This window comes from Enhydra lutris, unplaced genomic scaffold, assembly GCF_002288905.1.
Source record: "Enhydra lutris kenyoni isolate GAN:26980312 unplaced genomic scaffold, ASM228890v2 scaffoldscaffold54, whole genome shotgun sequence".
NCBI classification, from domain to species: domain Eukaryota; kingdom Metazoa; phylum Chordata; class Mammalia; order Carnivora; family Mustelidae; genus Enhydra; species Enhydra lutris.
The window spans coordinates 12,770,488-12,785,409 of NW_019154138.1; positions in this window are offsets into that span (position 1 = coordinate 12,770,488).

Below are 14,922 nucleotides of genomic sequence, written 5' to 3' on the forward strand. Positions count from 1 at the left end.
TCAGCTGAGCATCACTGGTGAAGACAAAATCAAGGACATTTTCTGTCATCTCACTTAGAGAAATGTTCCAGGCTGAGGGAGCAACTTGGAATCCTAAAGGGCAGAACATCTTCAGGCAACAAAAAGGGACTTTCTGGTACTATAACATAACAATGAGAGGGAATGAATCCAGAGATTTAAACAGAGGATAGATGATGAACTGTTCTAGAAATCATATGAAGGAATAGGTGATGAGGTCATGTGATCATTGGAATGATTTATCTGGATGAACATTCCATGTCTATAGATCAGCTCCAAGAGAAGTGATACCATTATCAGAAACCTCTTTGGTATGCCTGGCATCAGAGCATGGGATGTCGGTGGTGTCAGGCTCACAGAATGATACCCTAACTCTCCACAACAGAGACAGGTCTGCAACCTGGACTCCACAATTTATGCCTCTGGAACTCTATGAATCATCTGTTGGCCCATTCTTCCCTTAGATAGAGTGATATAATTTATGCTAAAACAGCATTTGTCAAGTCAATTCAACTAAAATTCCCTTGAAAAATCTTTAAAATCACCCATTCCCTGGGGCAGTTTCCCATGGTTTTACCCTAAAAATATCCCTGATATATGTGATCTGATATATGTTGGAATGATCCCTTTTTGCATGCATAACTTTTCTACTCACACATAAATATGTGGCCCAGCTCTTGCCAGGCAACAGGGATAGAGCCCGTCTAATGATTGAGGGAGGGATGAGATATATACATCATGATAGTTAAAAAGTAATGCAGAATATAAAATAACTGGGAAGAAAATAGTAGCATAGATGTTATCAGACAGCTCCTGATAGATTACAGTGTGAGTGGCAGGGACAATAATTACAATAGCATTGGAAGAGGGGTCAGAGAGAAGGCTTTGAGGAGGAGATGGATTTGCCAATGGGTCTGAAAGTACAGGCAGGCTTTGAGTGGACAGAGAGAAGAGGGACATTCTTGGTATGTGAGTCTGTGTGCTGAAATTACCTTTTTAAACAGATGAAGAATTCTATCTAATATACAGTGAGGTTCTTTCTTAGACAAATGATGCAGCTGGTCCTACAAATGGGACTTCCCTAGCTGTCAGGGGGTTCCACAGACTGATCAAGTGATGGGCAGGTTAGAGGAGACAACAGTGAAAAGCCTGTCTTTTTGCTAAACTCAAGAAAGGCATCAGCCTGGAACTCGTCAAGGGAAAGATGTCATTAAAGTGGGGATAAGCTGTTCATGAGGCTGCCTGCCATGGTCTTCTCACTTCCCACTTTCTTTCAGGATTTTGCAGATACTTGTTGAGTGACTACTCCATGCCAAATGTGGCCGTCATTCTTTATCTGCATCTGAACCCCTCTTGCTGTTCTTCATACCTTGTTCTGAGAGGCATTGCCTTTCATTCCTGTCCCCGCACAGTGAGAATGAATCAAAGCCACGTCTTTGTAAAGAGACCTTGACTTGACTCCTAGCCTTTTCTCTCATTATCTCTGTTATCTCTGCCCATTTCCTGATCACCTCTGAATTTCAGTTTCCTCATCTATAAAACAGAAGTAAGAAAGCTTGTCTCATCCATCCCACCAGCAACCTTGGTAAGGCAGGGTTCTCAGCGCTGAGTGTGCATTAAAACAATGCCTGAGTAATTAAAAAAACAAAATAAACACACACACACACACACACACACACACACACACACACACACACACAAATAAACACACACAAAACAAACAAACTTCAGCTTATGTCCCATCTCCAGGGAGTCTGACTTAATTGAACTGAGTGGGGAGTGAGCATCTGTATTTGCTACATTTTCCTCCACGTGGTTCTGTCATCAGAAGTAAGAAAGCTAGAGATTAAAATACATAAAGTGGCAAGTACTATACTTCATCACAAGACAAGTGCTTTTTACTTTTTCTCCAGTTTTCTTTTTTTTTTTTTTTTAAGAGTTTACTTATTTATTTGAGAAAGAGAGAGCAGAAACAGGGAGAGGAAGAGACAGAGGGAGAAGCAGACTCCCCACTGGGCAGGGAACCCAACATAGGGCTTGATCCCAGGACTCTTGGATCATGACCTGAGCTGAAGGCAGATACTTAACTAACTGAGCCACTCAGGCACCCCTTTTTCTCCAGTTTTGATATCATAACTGGAAAAAAAGGACCTTTGAAAGATACTGATCTATAAAAGAGTGTATCTGGGGGCTTCTGGGTGGCTCTGTCTGTTAGGCAACCAAGTCTTGACCTCAGTTCCAGTCTTGATTTCAGGGTCATGAGTTCAAGCCCCATGTTGGGCTCTACACTGGGCATAGAACCAACTTAAAAATAATTAAAAAAAAAATAAAAAATATAAGGAGAGTTATATCTGGATTGTATAAATAACACAACTCAGTAAGACAAATGACCCAATTAATAATAGTTAAAATATTTGAGTATACAGATATGAGAAACAAAATAAGTGAATAGAATGCCCAAGAAATTATACACAAAATAATTAGCCATTAGAGAAATGCAAATTAGAACCACCGTGCACTATCTGAAATGGCTAAAATGAAAATAACGGACCATACGAGCTATTGATAAGATGTAGAACAACCAAAATGCTTGTACACTACTGGTTGAAACATGAAATGGTACCACTACTTTGGAGAACATTTTGGCAGTTTCTCCTATTGTTAAGTGCTTGTTTACTATATGACCTGGCTGTATTAATCCTATATATTTATCTAAGAGAAACAAAAATATATGTCCACATGAAGGCAGTGTACAAAGCAGCTCTATTTGTAACAACCAGAAACTAGATGCAACATGAATCTCCATCAACAGATGAATGAATAAACAAATTATGCCAATCCCCACAAAAGAATGCTGCTCAGCAATAGAAATAAACTATTTTGGTATGCACAACAATATCGGTGAATTTTAAAATAATGCTGAGTGAAATACCAACAAAAAGTAATACATACTATATGAGTCCTCTTACATAAAACTTCAGAAAATGCAAGTTAATATAAAGGGACAGCACATCACTGGTTTTCTATATATAGGGTAGGGCAAGAAGGGGAGCAGGAAGAGATTGCAATGAAGAATCTGGAGAGATGAGAGAATTTTTCATTATCAATTATGGTGATCATTTCATGGATATATTCAAATGTCACAAATGATCAGATTTTGCATTTGAAATATGTGAAGCTTATGGTATTTCAATTTTACCTCAATAAACCTGCGTAAAATACTAAAAGACAAAAACACATGCCTCTGGATGGAGGGTTGGGTGGAAATATGGGCAAAAAACTCATTAAAATAAACTGCCTACCTGTTCCACATATGATGTTCTAAAACCATTTTTGAGCCTCTATTGCTGTCTTAACAAAGAAATTATGCATTGTATGATCTATATTTTATTGCAACTTGTTTTAGCTAGTAATTACTTCCTAGAAAATTACTCTAAAATTTAGGTGCTGATTTATCTTCTCAGCTCAAAGACTGAGGCTGAAGTCATACCCCTTGGCGGTCCTGGAGCATCCTGAAGGAAATCCAGCTATATTGAAGCCGCCATGTTGGAGAAATCAAAAGGAGATTTTCCTTAGAGATAGAGGTATGTGCCCAAAGAATCCCATCTGTTCTCGTATCAGTCATTTGAGTCCTCCTGGACCAGCAACACACATGAGTGCGAAAAGTCTTCTGATGATTCTAGCCCCAGCCTTTGAATTGCCCCCAAACAGTATCTAATGCAGCAGAGATAAGCTATGTCTGCCAATTCCGGTCTAGTTTAGAGATCCTTTAACAAACTAAGCCCTGTTTCTGTTCGAAGCCACCGTATCTCATGGTTATGTGGTACATGACATCAAACAACAGGAAGATATTTTGGTACATGGAGGTAGAATGTCACCCAGCAGCACAAAGCCTAAAACATGTGGTTTGGGGACTGATGGTAGGTCGAAGCTAGAAGGACCTTAAGGAGACAGTTAGTGAATATGTAAAAGTCCTAAAAAACACCATTACTGGAATACTGAAGGTCCCTCAGAAGACCTAGGGATAGAGAAAGGGGCATTCATTGGATCAAGAGCCACAAATGAAGGGCCAGAGCATATGCCCATTGAATTCAAATCAGATAAATTAATAGGATTCAATGAGTAATGCAGATTTTATTTGACGTTCAGAGCAAAGCAGTGAAGTGACATGGTATAATTTATAGTCCAGAAGGATTACTCTGGCTTTCATGGAGAGAATAGATATCTTTGATCCTAAAGGACATAGACCAGTTAGGAGACTATTGTGTTAGTCCACGTGAGCCGTGGTGGAGCCTTTGACTAAGGTGGTATTCACAGAAATACAGAGTGAATGGACCCAGGAATTATTCGTAGGTCAAGACAGCAGCCAGAGCTTGGTGGTAAACAGACGTGTGGCAGAGAAAAGTTCCCATTTTTATCCGAGTGAATCTTAAGAAGGTCAAATGAAATAATTGGTGTGTAAGTGCTTATAAATATAAAGCTTCTATTAAATTATCAGGCCATTTCATGCTCTGATGTATCAAGAACTCAAAGCAGTTTTGCCTGACTGTGTTCCAACTTTGTCTTCTCTAGCACAATTGCATCTCGTTCAATAGCCTTAATGCATACATGAATACCATGCTTTGCCCGCTTTATGGATGAACACCGACTATATCTAAATGGTATCTATATTTCCTTTGAATCCTGCAGACGGGCATTTGATCATTTCATTTTCCTACAGAAGATGAAACATTATGATTTTCAATAATCCATAAAGACAGACATTTGTTGCCTTTGTGAAACTGTACCCTCCTATGATTATTCCTCACATTAATCACAGTAAGAGCAGTCGTAAGGTAATCTCTTTCTTCCTGCAGATAATACATGTCTGCTGTTGACAGAAAAAGTGTGGAAAGGTGAAAGGCAGGGTGATCTCTATGTGTTTGTGAGACAAACAACTGTCATCCTCTCCTAAGACTGCTGTGATTGTGTGAGGCCAAAGTTGCCTCTTTACATAACGATGACAATAAAACTAATTTTTCTGACTGATGAGTCAAAAGATTTCATTGGGGATATCTACCCTATAATTTGTGTGCAGAAATCTAACTTTATTAAATGCCCCAAAATTCACAGTTCATATTGTTAAACACCGAAGAAATTTGCATCTGAAATTGTTTGTACAGCTTCTGTCTTCCTTAAAATCATTGGTGATGTATTGGCCCACTAAAGTCTGAGATAACCTAGTTGTTTCCTAATCAGAAATCACCAAGACCTTAACCAAATGTGAAATCTTGAATGCGACTTTAATCTGGGGTGTAAAAGGTATGAAATTCATTTGAGGAAGAAAAATGCCTGTTTTCACATAACATTCTTGGGGATGTATTTTAATGGTTATATGGCGATGAATTCCACTTGGTATTTCTTGTAAGCAAAAGGAGAAGGGGGTTGACATTTATTTAATGCTCATTTTGACATTGTACCTTATGAAGAGTTCCAGCAGATTACCTCGTTTAATTCTGATGAAACCCAAGCAAGTCAGGTGTCACTATAAAGATTTTATCAGATCTTTAAAAATGAGACTCAGATGGGGGAAATGTGATTCACATAGGTCATGACAATTTCTGAAGATCTTATAAATGTTGCCATTATTAAAGGTAGATAATGTCTGATTCCTAACTCATGTTTTCTCTATTATGCCAAATTAGATGATACGTAAAGATTTCAGTGAGTTTTTACGTGATTTTTAAAAGAAGTTTTTAATAGTTTGGGGACATCTGGGTGGCTTTGTTGTTTAAGCATCAGACTCCTGATTTCAGCTCAGGTCATGATCTCAAGGTCGTGAGATCAAGCTCCTTGCATCAGGCTCCGTGCTGGACGTGGAGCCTGGCTTAAGATTCTCTCTTTCTTTCTCCCTCTGCCCCACCGCACCACATGCTCTGTTTCTTTAAAAAAAAAAAAAAAGTAAAGAAGAAAAGAAAAAAAATTTAATAGTTTTATTAAAAAATATTATTTTATTCATAGCACCACACATGCCCCAGAAAGTTTCTAAATCCATGACCACATATGTGAAATCTCCCCTTCTAGAATACTTGGCCTTTCTAGAAACCTCTTACTCATTTAAGACAACACATATATATAGTCAAAGAGAAATGTTAATTTCTAAATAATTAATGTAAGTAATAAGAAGTTCAGATGCATTAGTCCTTCGATGATAGCGCCCATTTTGTAACTTAGAAATAGGAACATTTTAGGTGTTTCCTAAAATATCCTGAGGTCAAAACATGTGCCCTACACAAATACAAGAATGCATTTTGATGACCATATAAGTGAAAGAAAGGATAGATGGATGAATGAATCAATGAATTAATGAAGTTCTTCTATACAATGAGGTATAAAAATTGGTTCTGATCACTATAGATATCAGACATTATACAAGAGACACAGCTTTTTCCTTTAAAAGTGGAATAATAATAAAGGTCAAGATAGATTAAATACTATTTAACACACGCGGTACTACTTATAACAAGGGGATAGCCATATTTCTTTTCTGGTATGCAAAATATTAAAGCCAGATCTTTCCTAAATTGGAAATTCTTTTGGAAATGTGACTAGTTAAATACTTGTATCACTTTGGAGGAAAAATGAGTTTCAAGGGAGACTGAGAGGAATTTAATAGCAACGGCTAATCTTTCATTCACCAAGTTAACTAATACTGATCACTCCATATTATAGGTGCCTTACAAGGTGTTTTAATACATGAACTCTGGTCCTTAAATAAGGTAACCAACTTAGATCATATTTTGTCATATATTTGGATAAAAAAAGAATTTTGACAAATTAAGTGTCTTGCTTGTGGCTATAAAACTTATTTTTCTAAAGATTTTTTTTTTTTAATTTGAGAGACAGAGAGAATGAGAGAGAGAGCATGCACATGGGGAGAGGGACAGAGGGAAAGGAAAAGAGGGAGAATCCCAAGCAGACTCCCCACTGAGCATGGAGCCTGATGTGGGGCTTATCCCACAACCCTGAGATAATAACCTGAGCCAAAACCAAGAGTCAAATGCTTAACTGACTGAGCCATCCAGATACCTTTATGGCTACGTGACTTGTAAGAGATATAAGTCCATGCAGATATAATAACAAAGACAGTAAAGATGGGTACAAACAGAGGCCAATGCAAGAAAGGGAGAAAGAGAAGATTATAGCTGTGTTCAGGTTCAGGAAGTCCTTCAGAGTAGACAAACAGTATCCATAGTGTGAACCTGAAGAGGTAGCAAGGAATCCCCCAGGCAAACAAGAATGAGAAGGAATTCATTCTTGTGGATAGAGAGGTCACATGATAGAGATAGAGTCTTGTGGATAGAGAGGTCACATGAGAGATAGCTTCAGGAGGCAAATTAGCTATGAATTTATGATCTCTCTCTCTTTTTTTTTAAAGATTTTATTTATTTATTTGAGAGAGAGACAGTGAGAGAGAGCATGAGTGAGGAGAAGGGCAGAGAGAGAAGCAGACTCCCCGTGGAGCTGGGAGCCCGATGCGGGACTCGATCCCGGGACTCCAGGATCATGACCTGAGCCGAAGGCAGCTGTCCAACCAACTGAGCCACCCAGGCGTCCCTATGATCTCTTTTATGTATGGTTGAGAAAAAGGAAGGAGAAATTTAGGATGCATTACGGGTGGTAGTGGAGCCTCACTATCAGAAAGACATATACAAGTCAAACGATAAAATGTCCTAGCATCCAGTTAATGTTTACAAGTGCACATCCATCTTTTAGTTTTAAAATATGTAAGGTATTTCAAATCATTTCATCAATGGTGGTCGATCTCTGACTCCACAGAAAAGACAAAAGAAATTAGAAATCTTTCTAGCTCTACTCAAGTCTTTTTTTCTGGAACTTAAACATTGTAGGACTTTGAATTTTGTTTCTCTAAGTTGATTTTTATGTTCCAGTTTTATGAATTGATAATCTGAATTATGCACACACGAGAGATCCTTTTTTTTCCCCCTTCTGCGATTGTTCTGGATTGTGCTATCAACTTGTAATTCACTGACTATCTTTATCTTTTTTCCATGATTTAGCCCATCCAAACTTTTAAAACACCCCCACCTTCTACTAATTCCTAAAAACATATTTAAGTCCAGATACTAAATAAATATTTATCATGTACTCGGCATCAGGAAAATACAGATTAAAACGGCAATGAGATACCGCCTCACACTGATCAGAATAGCTAAAATTAACAACTCCGGAAACAACTGATGTTGGTGAGGATACAGAGAAACGGGAACCATCTTACACTCTTGGTGGGAATGCAAACTGGTAGAGCCACTCTGGAAGATAGTACACAGTTCCTCAAAAAGTTAAAAATAGAACTACCCTAAGATCCAGCAACTGCAGTAGTAGGTATTTATCCAAAGATACAGACATAGTGATTCAAAGGGACACAGGCACCCCGATGTTTTTAACAGCAATGGCCACAATCACCAAACTATGGAAAGAGCCCAGACATCCATCAACAGATGACTGGTTGAAGAAGATATGACATATGGACACAACGAATATTATTCAGCCATCAAAAAGAATGAACTCTGCCATTTGCGATGACATTGGTAGAACTAGAGGGTATTATGCAAAATGAAATGTCAGTACTATATGATTTCACTTATATGTGGAATCTAAGAAACAAAACAGACGAACTTAGAGAAAAGGAAGGAAAAATAAAGTAAAATATGATAAAAACAGAGAGAGAGGCAAACCAGATGAGACTTAACTATAGAAAACAAACTGAGGGATGCCAGAGGGGAGATGGATGGGCAGAAGGGGTAACTGGGTGATAAGCATTAAGGAGATCACGTGATGTAATGAGCACTGGGTGTTATATGCAACTGACGAACCACTAAATTCTACCACTGAAACTAATAGTACAGCATATATTAACTAACTATAAATTTAAATAAAAATTTTAAAAACATTGGAATCCTGAACAGACACTTTGATTACCTTTGAAGACTTTGCAATAAAGAAAGAAGGAATGGGGAAAAGGTTATGACCTCTAAAATCTCATGAAGCAGCTACCAGCAAGGAGTTTATAGCAGGATATTTATCAGAAGCTCTTCAACTTTTCCTGTGTTTTTAATAATATATCCACCAGTGATCAGTGGCTAAGAAATAGTACATTTGAATATCCTCACTTTTGTTGCTTCTTTTATTTTTTAAAATATTTTATGGTAATTACACCTGGTTGCCTATTCTAACTATTGAGTGGGAATTCTGCTTTGGGTTTAGGTTGGTTTACTTGTGTCCCAGTGATCAAGTTTGCTTTCAGGAGGAAACCCTTCATGTTAAGTTCAAGGAACTTGATGGATGGAGATGTACAAGATAGCTTTAAACTGTCATGGCTGCATGAAACAGCCTGGGACATTAATTGAAAATCTAACACATTATACTTTATTTTGTGTAAAATGTACAAACATTCTTTACAACTTTGACATTTCAGTAATCACTTAGAAAAAAAAAGTCTTGGGCAAATCATACGGGAAGATGGTTATCTTCCATCCTTAACAAATCTGACTGCTTTGGAAATAATCAACTCATAAATATTTAGCTAATATACACCCAGAGCAATGGATTGTGCAAAATTAAATGCCTCATTGAAACAATTAATTTCAAATGCAATGATTTATTGAGCATACTTTACTGGAAATTTAATAGAAATATGGACTCAAAGTAATTTGAGCAGAGGATGTTTGCAGTGTCTTTGATTTCTGGCCAAAATATATTCTTTCCTACCCTGCAGGTGAACCTCAAGAAAGAGCCAACTTCCAGGAAAGCTCTCTAATTGAATCTGTGGGTCAGAGTTTGATGGGGGGGAGGCAATAGCCACAGAGAGTAAGATAAAAATAAATAAATAAGTAAACAAAAAGACTAAATAAATAAATAAACTAAATGAAGTAATCCTTTCATATTTCACATACCTCCTGTAGCTAAGCCCTCAGGGAAGAAAATGCCACTTCAGTAAAAGCTTGTTGTCATCATGAGTCCATTTCAAAAGAATACAACTCGTGCTTCTCAGAGCATCAATAACCAAATATATCCCCCAGACATCTCTGAAACATTCAGTCTTGCAATTTCCTGTAAGTGGGTCTGTGCCTGGGCTTTAAGCAAGTGTTCCACACAGCAGTAGAAGGCAGCATGAGTAGTACGAAGACCCAGATAGAAAGATGGAAGAGTATGGATGGAGATGGGGTATAGGGGCATAGGGATGGAGCATCAGAAGGTGATGGACAGGTGCCTACATAGTGTCTTGGGTTAATTCAATCAATTTGGTGTAACTAAAAGGACAGTAAACTGGGACTCTGAAGACCTGAGTTTTAGTCCCAGTCTAGCTGTTATCGATCTCAAGAAAGTCGCTCTCTTGTTTGTTGGATGTAGTTTTCTCACCTGTAAAATGATAAGAGGCAGACAGGCCAGAAAACTCTCAGATTTCTTCCAATTAAGGAACTTATGAACTGACTTTATCTTACATTTCTCCTTTTTTTTTTTTTTTCAATTTTGCCAAAAATAGCATTCTTCTAAAATATACCCCATGGGGTGCATGTTCTGGTCATACTGTTTTCTGAGTGTGTGACTGTATAAACAATGTGTAAACAGATGTTTGTTCCCAGTGACCTCAGAACTTCTAGAAAATTAGTGAACATAAATAAAATCTCGATTCCTTCATACCTTAACGATGTTACTTTTTAATTTACCTAAATAGCAACTTGTATCAGTAGTCCCCAAGTCACAACATATGGATACATATTACTCTTCAATCCTAATTTCAAGAAGGAAAATGCAAAAATATATGCATACAGTCACACAGAAGTTATGGAAGCATGTGAAATTTGGGTTTTACCACTTAAGCTTATTGGTTGTATCTACATGGGTATTTTTGTCACAGTTTCCTTTTCTATTCCTAGAAATGAGTATTTTCTTTTATCCTTTTTGCTTAAGAGGTGGGAAACAATGTGTGTGTGTATGGATATATGTGTGTGTGTATTTTCATAGTTTTGTGAGGCAACAATATCCACATCTCCAAATTTTCTTGCTTTGGGAAAGCAAAACAGACTTCATAATGTAAGGGCCAATACCACTGCCATCAATTCCAATAGAGCGTCTTTGTTAGTTGGCTTTGTAAGACATTCAATAAGCTTGAATCATCAGGTCTGAATTCTAATGTGCTAAAAGAAAAAGGTCGAGTCTTACTTTCTTAGCCTGCTTTTTTTTTCCTGTAAGGCATTCCTGAAATAAGGGCTTTTATACAGTAGATTATTACTTGAGAAGTGATTCCAAGAAACAACAGTGGAAGAAAATGATGAGCTGGCAATGAAGGAGGAAAATCTAATCCAAAGACGTTATTAAGTTGGTCCACACTGTTTGCAGCTAGGGCTCGATTCAGAAGGGTAACCTCTGCGGAGCTGAGCAGAATATGCCTCAGAATCATCAGCCTAAGAGACAATATAGGAGTTTTCATATGTTCTAGTCTTCAGAAGCCCTTTTCTGCTCTCAGATTATTTGGTTCAATGAATATTATCTTTATAGCTCTTGTGTACAATACTTTAGTTAGATCATATTTTTCCACCTAAAAACTATTGACATTTTGGGCCAGATGATTGTGTGGGTGGGGCTGTCTTAAAAGTTTGTAAAAGTTTAACATCCCTAATTTCTAGCTACTAGATGTGAGGTGAACCCTCATCTTCAGTTGTGACAAGCAAAAATCTCTCTAAATACTGCCATATGTCTATAGAGGGCAAACACCATCCTCCAACCTTCATTAAGAACTGCTATTCACTGAGTGATACTCAAGACATAGCTCTGACTTGTATTAGTCTTGTGAAGCTTGTTCTCAAAAAAATTAGTACAGTTTTTTCCTTTTCTTTTCTTTTCTTTCTTTTTTTTTTTTTTTTTTTTTTTTTTGGTAGTAGTCTACAACCGGTTTTGGATAAAGGTAGTCTACAACTTTAAAGTCTACAACTTTATCTCATAAAACAGTAAAAGTTAAATGGCTCTCTAGAGGTTCCTTAACACTAAATATTGATTAGCCAAGAAAATGAACTTTTCTTTGATGCATTCAAATCATGACCATTTTACATTTAGTTTTTCCTACCTGAAGCTGCATGACCTTGAATTATTTCACTTTCATTAATAAACAAGGAGGGAAAATAATAACATTTCCTCAATTAACCATCATAACAAACCCTGTCAAACAAAACTCCTCTGTGATTAACACTGCTCAATAAGTGATCACTCTTGTCAATAATAATCACTATGCTTCCAAAGAGAACAAAATATAATTTTGAAGCAATGTCCTTTATATAAGGATTTTATTTTTTTAATTTGATTTAATTTTATTTTTTTCAGTGTTCCAAAATTCATTGTTTATGCACCACACCCAGTGCTCCATGCAATATGTGCCCTCCTTAATACCCACCACCAGGCTCACCCAATTCCACCCCCCTTCTCCCCTCCAAATCCCTCAGTTTGTTTCTTAGAGACCACAGTCTCTCATGGTTTGTCCCCTCTTCAATTTCTCCCAACTCACTTCTCCCCTCCTTCTCCCAACATCCTCTGTGTTATTCCTTGTGCTCCACAAGTAAGTGAAACCGTATAATATATCTTCTATGTCCTGTACAATTTTGGTGGCTTGCTCACAGTTTGCCTTCATTTCAGAATAAACTCAAGCAAAGTCAGTTTGATCCAATATGGCAAGTCATCATTCATTACTTAGTGTTGTAAAAATTAAATGAGCTTGTGTCACGAACTGTGCTAAAGCTTTACATACAGTAAGTAACTCTTGGCAAAATGATAGTGATCTTTGGCCTTATTCTCTCCTTCCCCTTCCATCACCAGGCAAGACACTTTGGTAGGCACTTTAGGAGAGTCACAGCTGAATAAGACCTAGATTTTTATCTAAAGGAGTTCATGGCATAGTAAAAGGATACTTCTCAAAATCAAATTTGCATATGAATCAACTAGGAGTCTAATAAAATGCAGATTCTGATTTTGTACGTCTGAGGTAGGATCTGAAATTGCATTTCTGTCAAGTTTCAAGTGATGCCAGTGGTGCGGGTTTAAAAAGTTAATTTCTTTGGTAGAGGGCAGTAGTCATGCTATGAGGAAGAAGATAGCAGTTCTTCCTGGATGAGGAAATTAAGGGTGGCTTTGTAATCAAATCTTCCTGTGGCTGCGGACCAAATTTACTGCCCAGCACATAGCAGGACCTTAATACATATTCAACAAATAAGTAGATCAGTGAAGACAGCATTTAAGTGACTTCCCGTGGGTAGGTTGGTTTGAAATTGTGGCAGAGTTCAAAGATGTCTCATGGGTACCTGGATGGCTAAATTGGTTAAGTTCTAACTTCAGCTCAGGTTGTAATCTCAGACCCCTGGGTTAGAGCCCTGAAATCCAGTACTGCTTCCTGCTGGGGGTGGGGTGGGATTGGATCTGCTTGTCCCTCTGCTTAATCCCCCCTCCCACTTGTGCATGCTCTCTCAAATAAATAAATAAAACTCTTCCAAAAAATAATTTTTTTAAAAAGGTGTCTCACATGAGAAGTAAGTCATAGATATGAAAGAGATCAACATATGTTTTGAAGTAGTTTCCCAAAGTGTGATCCATTAAATGAGCAACATTGCATCATCTGAAAACTTGTTAGAAATACAGTTATTTAGTTCCCACAAAACCTTTGAATGAGAACCCCTGGGGGTAGGGCCCAGTAATGTGTGTTTTTATAAACCCTCCGGATGATTCTGGTGCATCTTAAACTTTAAAAACTAGTAGCTTAAAAAGCAGATACTGGTTCCCATGATCTACACTTTAAAGTATATAAAGAAGAAGGAAAAAAAAGGTCTAAATGGATTTACAGTGACGAAAATATGATTGATATCTCTAGCATTCCCTTGGTTCTAATCATAGGCTGATAGGACTAGAGATTTGATTTCTCCCCTCCCTTCATTCTCAGTATTGGAGCCATGAACATCTCCCACATAGAGAGGCTTGTGCCTCCTCACAGATTTACAGGAATAAAGATGCCTAATCAGGACCAGGGAGAACATAAAATGAAGCTGAGTACAGGCAAGGAGAGGTTCAGGTGAAATACTGTGAAATACACACGATTCAGAGGTGGGTGAAGGCTGAATGAACCAAATCTGAGAATGTAGGGAAGAAGTCAGCAAAAAGCTGAAACAGCTCTTCTTAAAGAGACCTTAAGCGGTGAAACAGGGAGCCCTGGAATTCCATACTCAAATGCCAGGAATTCTCTGGATGACAAAACCACCAGCAAAGAACACAAAGAATCCTTTATTAATGGCCACTACAGCATTGGTATCTTCTTCTTAAATACACACAGGGGCTTTTTGTTGTTAAAATCTGAGTAACTTCTTTAATAAAAGCTAAGATGAGATAGTCTTAATATTTAAATTATTTAAATGCATAGAAACAAAACGTTTCCCAAAGTCAGCAGAGGGCTGAAATGGATACTTTCCCGAGAGCTTGCAAGGGAAGAGGGAGAAGGATATAGCAATGGGGGAGTGGAAAGAGAACTGTTACTAAATAATAGAAATACGAAGGTGCAGGCCCAGTTCTGCCACTATGTCTAACTTTTGGTGAGTTTCTTCCTCTCTTTAAGCTTTTGTTTCCTTATTCATTATAATACAGTCCCTTACCTTTCCACTAAGTCTCAGTGTTAACTATGATAACCCTTGAGAAAGTTATTTTAAGATTGCAAAGGGCGAGGTCAGTTTTATTGAGAACAATGGTATAAAACTAGTCTTACCCTTCTTTCTCTCCTGGCTCTTTGGCTCTCTGATCCTCAGGATTTTTGCTAAAAATTCATAATTTAGCCATGTAGATATACACACATAAATTATCAACTCTTTTGCT